Raw genomic sequence first — 8,525 nt, 5'->3', positions numbered from 1 at the left:
TCACTTGACAACAGCTCTTTATTTATCCTAATGTAGTTCATGTATATTATTTTTAAATTACTAGTGAAATGTGAATGTAATTTGTTCTATGGGACTTTCAAAACTCCAACTAAAGAAGAAAATATATAAAAACATTTTTTAAAAAATCTTTACTTCACAAGTTGAAAATATACTAACATCTAGTAATTATCAATATATAAAAGTATCTTTCCTCATCCTTCTCCAAATTTAAATCCTTAAAAACAGTTGTTTCATGTATTTCTCTCACTTAAGACGCAAGCTACTTCGATTGACATACCAAATCAAAATACTCTCCATCCTCTGAAAGACCAATTTAATGTGTTTTGGGGTAAAGATTGTCTGCTGAGAACAAAGTTTAACAAAGAAGGTACAGTCGTTAGAAGAGAGGATGACAAAGTCAGAAATCTGAAAATTCTGGTTCTTAGATATTGTAATTGTATATGACCCTGGAGAAGATGACCTCCTAGTTGATGCAGTCACTGTATCAGTTTGGAAGGAAAGCCAACATGGTACTTGGAAATAAATAAACAGGAGATATGACCCTTGTTTTTGATTACTTCAGTTGGCTTGGAGAAAAAAGCCATCGAAAACCATTATCCAGCAATGAGGAAAAAAGATTGCCTCTACTAAAAAAAAAAAAAAAATGAAGCTCTAAGAGCTCTAAGCTCTTATTTGTAAAACCTGAGTCGTGAGTGTAAGTCATTACTCAGTAAAATTGTAAAGGTGTCTATTAAAGCCCATTGGGGGAAAATAATTTAAGAAATATAAATGAGGAACATTAAAAACAAAAAAGCAACCTGCTTAATAAAATGAAATGTGTGTACTAGATCATAGTATCTTCTTATAATTACTCTATGTTAAATAGATCATAAAACATTTCTACAAATATTTTTATTTCTGTTAGAAACATATCTTCAGTACCATGCAAATAGTAGCTATTCAACATCTTAACATGACCTATTCTTAGAATCTCCAAAATCTCCAATCTCCAAAATATTTTTGTGTGAAACCTAAAAATAATTCCTATAATATACACTACTTCCTCAAATTTTAATTTCAATTTGTCAACTGCTGATGATAACAGAAGAGTATACAGAAAACCTAAACATAGACAATCATGTACGACAGAATAAAAATGGCATTATTGAGGCAGTCAGCCTCTCAGACTTGAGTACTAGGTCAGCTGTGGTCTGGACCACGGCTTCATTAGTGGAACAAATTCACTGAGATGAACTCTCACTAATCAGGTTCATATTATGAGTTTATTTATGTTACTTGTCTGGGGAATCTATAGCTTTTCAAAATTGAAATCCTGGTGTTAGATACATAATCCCATGGAAGAGTTCCTCCTGCCTAACCTGCTAAAGGCCCTAAATTCCATGCCTACCACAGGTAGGGAAAAATAAAAAACCAAACAAACAAACAAAAAATCTAGAACCTTTATCCTCACAGTTCAAGTCATTTGATCCTAGTCACAAAGTCATGCGAGGGTGTGATTGAGAGGAAAGAGACCCTGAAGGTATAATACTGACAGACTTCCTTAGTGACCAAACTTTAATCAGGTTTCCCTTAGTGCCCTTCTTAGCTTAGGCTTCATAAAACCTTGTTTTGGTCTAATCAAGTTCCTCTTTGTAATTTTCCACTCATTGTCCTTCCTTCTCCTCACCTATTGTCTATAAAAGCCCAGTTTTCCTCGCTATTATTGTAAGTTGCATTAAGTTTCATACTGAAAGTTTTTCCTCTACTTTAATCACTTGAATAAAATCTGTCTTGGCCTTTTTAACACCTGTCAGAGGAGAAGAACGTAAGTGATCTTAAATCCAAACCTGGTGATGCATGCTTATAATCCTAGCACTAATGAGGCTGAACTTCCAGGTGAACAGAAAGACAAGACATGGAAATAGCAGAGGAATGAAGAGTAGAGTCAGCAATGGACAAAAGCATGACGTTTGTGCAACAAAATATCCTTAGCTGTTGGGAGAAAAGCAGAGAACAATGCTCTTAGAACAAACACTAGAACTGAAAGAAGAAAATAAGGGGTTAAACCAGACTGATGTGTCAGAGTATGTCTTTAGTATCTTTAAGACATTCGGAAAAGATTACTCCTGAAGATTACAGGTGCAAGATTTGGTGTTTGTTATCCAACAAATTATGTGTTGTTTATTGTTGGCCTTACTTGGTATTTTCTGGATCCATTATCTGCTTGTCCTGAAACTCAAACCAGGTGAGGGCGCTACAGGTACATTTACAAGACCCTGGGTGCAAGAAAAAGGAATGGAAAAGGAATATCATCTAGCTAAAAAGGAAAAAAAAAAGACTTAAAAGTTTCTTGGGGAACATATTTTAACAGTGTAAACTGTGTCATGGAATAAGAAAGTATAATTTCTGGAAGATGTTACTACGTTTTGTCATTTTCTAATTTGTCCTTCAAGTGCTTATGAATTACTCCATATAAAATCAACATAGAAATAAGTTTCACTGGTTACATATTAGGAACAATAAATTCATTGAAATCCTTGGTTGAATTTTTTAAACTACATTTATTGGCAAGAGATGTACTATCCAAGGGGATGGTAAGGTGTTGTCTCTGTTTATTCATTTGTTTTATTTATTTTGTCCCTGGGTGGGTTTTTTGTTTTTGTTGGGTTTTTGTTTTTGTTTTGTTTTTTGTTCGATCTGTAACTGGAGCCACAGTTCCGCTTTTGTTTTTCCTTGTTTGTTTGATTTCTCTGCCCCAGCTGGCTTCAAGCTTCAATCTTCAAGTCTCAGCCTCCGGAGTAATTAGGGAGGAACCAGCGGAGCCTGGTTTATCTCTAAGAATCCCAGCAGCCAGTCCGCAGAGGAAAAGGGAAGTGAGATCCGTCTTGTTGACAGCAAATACCCTGGTTTAGAAATTTTTTTCACAGCCTCGGATTCTTAATCTTACTTTACGAGGAAGTAAACATACCTCAAAGTAAAAAGCCACTAGTTTTATTTCTTACCAGTCAATCCCTGCCCAAAACAGAAACACCTCTTGACCCCGACGTGATTTGAACACGCAACCTTCTGATCTGGAGTCAGACGCGCTACCGTTGCGCCACGAGGTCACAGTCCCTGAGGTTTTTTTCATTCTAATTAAAGGACTCAAAATGACTTTTCTTTGTCCATTTCTAGGTCTAAAGTTTTCTTTATTATTATTTCTTTCTCTCCTCACCATTCACAGCCTCATTAAGACTTTGATGACAAAAATAAAGAATTTTACCACATTCAACATTGAGTCCCAAACCCAAATGGCCCATACAAGAAAATTTCATTATTTCCTAAGTCTTTCAACCTGCCCATTTTTTACTGTTTTGACAAAAATCATGGATGTATTGCTTTGATATTTGAAGTGAAGAACTAAAAGAAATGGTTATGACGTTCGCATATTACTTTTCTTCCATGTTCAAGTTCATTACACTTCTGGAGGCTTCCAATCTTCTTCCCATAACCACTCAAGCCTATCTGAATGCTAGCAGCATTTTTCACCTGAAGGGCCTAAAAGCCTACCTTGAGTGGCATATCTGCCCAAAGCCCTCACTTCCTAGTTAGAATCCATGCCCCTTCCGGTCTCTCCTTGAGGCCACTCCAAGCAGCCCCAACAAACAGACAACATATATTACATTCTTGGCTCTTTTCTGCACTCCAGCTCAGCGATTCTCAGGAAATCCTCCTGGGCTCAACAGCAGCAGGGAATATAGAAATTCAATTTTTCGGTCACCCCCCCAAACTTACTGGATCTGAAGCTGCACGTGTTTTAAGCAAATTTCTACATGGTTATGACACAGGGGAAAGTTTGGAAATCACTACTTCCCAGCCTAAAGACCCTCCCCTGTCTATTGCTCTTGAAACACAAGGAAAACATGAATAAACTACCTGTTCTTTGTTCTAGAATAAACCCACTAGATGTCACCTGTTCTTAGTTATGGTGCTTTTCATTGTCAGTAGCTAACAACTCTGACTTGGGAGTCCAATTACCTTTCCCAGTTCCTCAACCCACAAATACTCTTAAACCATGTACTCCAAGGGTCTGATTTGAGACTTGATCTCCCGGTCTCCATATGCAGATGCTCTGTCTGAATAAACTAGCAAAACTTGTTTCAGTGATTGGCACACTTAGCTACTAGCTGGTATTCATTCTCTCAAAAAAAAAAAAAAAAAAAGAAAGAAACAGAGCTTCCTGTCTTCTAAGATGGGAGAGAGCAAACAAAGGATTAAATTGCTAGGGCTTCCAAAACCAATCATACAGACAGAGTCGTTTCAACACAAACTAATTTTCTCACAGTTTTGGAGACTACAAGGTGTCAGTTGCTTTGGATTTTATTTGCTTTGTTTCGTTTCCTGAGACTTTTTGGTAGCTTGCAATTGATCATCTTTTCTATCTGTATGTGGTCTTTCTTTTATATGGCTGTGACCCAATCTCTTATGAGGATATCTTTTATATTAAGATTAGGGCTAAATGGTGGACATCATTTTACTTTACCACTTCTTTAAAACTTTATCTCCGAATACAGTTACATTCTGAGGAACTGAAGATTAAGGCTTCCACATACAACTGTGAACACGTTGGAGGACCAGACAGACAATGAAGATACACAGGCACTTTGCAGATGAAGCCAGGGTTGTTGACACTTTGAGTTTGCCTCGGGGATGAGAATGAGAGCTGGTTGGTGTGAATTTGCAGACCATTCTGCATTTTCCACCCCCGTGTTTGTATTTAGCCTTTTCAGGACTGACAAATCAACCATCACTCCTCCATCATCCAGATTGCCAATGTTCATTACTGCCATCTCTTCTCCTGAATTTTATTGTCCTATTTGAAATTATGTCTTCAACTCCATTGAGTTGGGGTATGTGGAAGATGCAAAAGTAAATTCTTCGTTACTTCCACAATCATTACCTGAGCATAGCATGGCAGCTCTCATTCACTGGGCCTGCAAAGCAAGATGGTTCTATTTTCACCTCAGCCTTCAGCTCTCAGCAGAAGCATTTTCCCGCAACTTGGCCTTTATTCCTGCTTTTCATGAAAATAAAAGCAGTGGATGGTTAACTATTGAAACGTTACATTTCTACCTGTGGTCATTTTCTTCATAGTATTAAAATTAAGCTTCCTCCCTCAATTAGGCAGCAAGTTTGGTGGCTTTGTTGTTGTGGCCATTTGAGCTGGTAATTCCAATAATAATTTTACGATCTCACACTTAGAATTTGTGAAGTACTTAACTACATAGCTACTACACTCAGCCCAAATTTTGAATGTTTAAAAGAAGCTTGGATCATGCCTATTATTCTAGCTACTTAGGAAGTATATAAGGAGGTGTTCTCACAACAAATTTTATGTTTTAATAGAAATATCATTATGTGGCCTAATGGATAAGGCATCTGGTTCTAGGTCAGGAGATTGGGGGTTCAAGTCCAGGAGGAAGCTTGCCTTTGTACAATATAAGTGGACCTTTTATTAGGTCCTTATAACTTGCTTTTCTACGAGAAACTCAGCTAATTATCTGTTCCTCTCCACATCTATAAAAGTTATACATCCTGTAGATTTTTTTTATTTTTGTTGGTCGGTCGTGGGGCATGAACTCTGGGCCTGGGTGCTGTCCCAGTGCCACAGCATCACTTCTGGTTTTCTGGTAGTTTATTGGAGATAAGAGTTTCACCAAGTTTCCTGCCTGGGCTGGCTTTGAACCGCGATCCTCAGATCTCAGACTCCTGAGTAGCTAGGATTACAGGCGTGAGCCACCGGCATCCGGCCTGTAGATTTTTTTTCTTCATATATTTTTGCCTTTGATTTCCATGGCAAGTGCCATGTCCTTTCTTGGTGTTCTACAATAAAATGCTACCATTCTTTCCAGTCCAAGCTAGTCAAAATTTGCTTTTCCATCACCTTGTATTATCTAGGAGCTTCTTCAAAATGCTAATTTAAGCTCATCCCTCTCATCCAATCTGGGTCCCTCTCAACCTACAAATTAGAATCTTTGTGGATGGAGTTTAGGAATCTAGGTTTCTACTTACTCTACAAGAGACAACTTTGCATATTCCTGTATGGTCTGAGAACCATTTAAAGATTTCTCATTTAAAGTTTCTCCTGCTCTTTCTGTCCACTTCACTCTAAAATGTAAGCATCTAATAATTTTGAACCAACTGATCATCTTCTGAGTTGCGCGGTTGTTTTAACTGGGGTAAAGTGAAGTTGCCATCAGAAGTTCTTGGAAAAAGTCCGAGAAACTAAAGAAGGCAATAAAGATGACAAGTTTAGCAAATGGTAGAATTACAAGAATCACAATAAGCAACTCCAAGAGATATAATAAGCCTGGCAAAGAATACCAAGGATTTCAAAACAAACCATTAGAAAAAGCTTACTAGAAAACAATGCCCTGAAACATTACTAGCCAATTACAAAGACTGAAAGAAAGTGTCCTTAGGCAGTGCTTTACATGTGGCACCACTAGGACTTTGTTCATTGTTGAATATGGGTGATCAATGTAAAAATGCTTATCTATACTTTTAATTTCTTTATACAGTGAAACTACTTATATTTCTAGTCCTAAGAATTGAACCTACAAGTTTGAACCCAGTTAAGTAGTTAACTACATAGCTATGAGCAACACAAATTTGGAATGTTTAAAAAAGGCTTGGCTGGAGCCTATAATCCTAGCTACTCAGGAGGCTGGTAACTAAAGCTGGTGATTCAAAGCCAGCCTGGGAAGGAAAGTTCTTGAGATTCTTATCTCTCTCTGTGAGATTCTTATCTCCAATTAATCACCAAAAAAGCCAAAAGTGGAGCTAAGGCTCAAGTGGTAGAGTACTAACCTCTAGGGGGTAAAAACAAAAACAAAAGAAATTTCAGGGGCATTGCCCAGGCCTGGACCCTGAGTTCAACCCACAGGATTTACGGGTGTGCTGAAGTATATGAGCACAATGCTCTAAACAGAAAGGCAGAGGGTTAAGGCAAAGAAATCCAAGCCTCAAAGAGATAGGACAGAACTTTTAGGAATCCTTGGGCAGGGAGAGCAGAAAATAAAAGGTGTGTGTGAGGGTGGGGTGGGGGGTATTAAACACAGCTGCAGACAACGATGTCAAGTCCAGTGCAATTCTGGAAGGTCATAGACTACGTGAAAGTCATTAAGGGTGGTGAAGAACTCAATCAAATGTGCATTTTCCATTAGTGCAGATTTAGCCCTAACCTACACAATCTGCCCTCAACAGTGTTTATCACTCCTTGCTGCCTCTCTGAAAAGCACTATTTCAACGAGGCAAAACTGTCTTTACTTCCTCCCGTGCTATATGAGGTTTAAGCCCAGAACATGACCTCAGCCCCCTCCAGTTTGACTCTTTTCAGATCTGAGCTTAAATATATAACATAGTCTAATATATTCAGAGATAAGAAAAGTAGAATTGGAACTTTTCTTCATGAAGCTTGGAGTTAACAAGTGACTCTCCAGACAAGCATTTAAAACGTTTGTGGACTGGATCTAGTACACTTTCCTATGAACTAAAATGGGTAGATTACTCAGTATTCAAGTTTATTCTTACTTCTGGAACTGCTTACAAATTCCTGAGTGTGGTACCTGTATTTTTTTTGCTCTCCACTGAATGAGAAGTACCTGCAAATGTGTTATGACAGATGACTATGATCCAAATAAAATATTTGAAATAATAAAGAATCAGGGACTAGAAGCCAAAAGACTTCTCAGAAGCTATCGCAAGAAACTGTGAGAATGTGATCTGAGAAAACAGGCTTGAGGCAGAGAAGGAAAATCTAATTTGAGAAATAATTAGAATGACTTGAAGATCTAGGAAGCAGAGAGTCAAAGAGAGGGGGAAAGCCAAGAGTTCTAGGACTTTAACAAACAATCCTGAATCTTATACAAAAACTGGAAGGAGATTGAAGTTTGAGGGGAAGGTTAGAACATTCCTTTTTGAATGTGTTGCTTTTATGATGTCCATGAATAGACAAAAAGAAACCACTGGAACAATCCAGTATTATGAAGCTCCAAAGAAAAGCCTGGAGTGGAGACACTTTTTTTTCCCCTACATTGTACATGAGAGTGATTTATCAAGCATCCCTTACTCTTCTATTCATTGTAGCCATTGATGAAATCAGAATCCCCTATATGCTTTCTAATACACACACTCACACATACACTCTCACATACACAGGGAGAAAAAGGGAGATATTGTAGTGTTAATAGCATAGTTTCACAAATGTTTAGTTCCTAGGTGTCATGAGTGAACTACACTTGTGTCTTTCCACAATGTCAGAATATATTTAATAACAACAAATTTACAAGCTGCATCAATTTCTTTGGCATTAATTAGCCATATTCTGCTAACTGTGCTCTATAGCCAGAAGCCAATTGGAAACTAAGTTCTTTTATTCCAATCTTATTAATACCGACTCTGAGATTACTTATTACACTTCACAATAATACAGGCTCTAGGCTGGTTTTGAAAGGTTAAAGTGATTCAAAGGTTAAAGGCATTTA

General features: G+C 37.6%; 1 non-coding gene across 1 annotated transcript; it reads right to left on the bottom strand.

Annotated features, from left to right (window-relative positions):
- Positions 1–3,035: 3,035 nt before the first annotated feature.
- Positions 3,036–3,107, bottom strand: Trnaw-cca. The gene has a single exon. It is a non-coding gene; the product is annotated as a tRNA-Trp (tRNA).
- Positions 3,108–8,525: the final 5,418 nt, after the last annotated feature.

The sequence above is a fragment of the Dipodomys ordii genome, unplaced genomic scaffold (assembly GCF_000151885.1).
Source record: "Dipodomys ordii isolate 6190 unplaced genomic scaffold, Dord_2.0 Scaffold206, whole genome shotgun sequence".
NCBI lineage: Eukaryota > Metazoa > Chordata > Mammalia > Rodentia > Heteromyidae > Dipodomys > Dipodomys ordii.
Note: the sequence above shows the minus strand (reverse complement) of the source record. Positions and strands in the feature narration are given on the sequence as shown.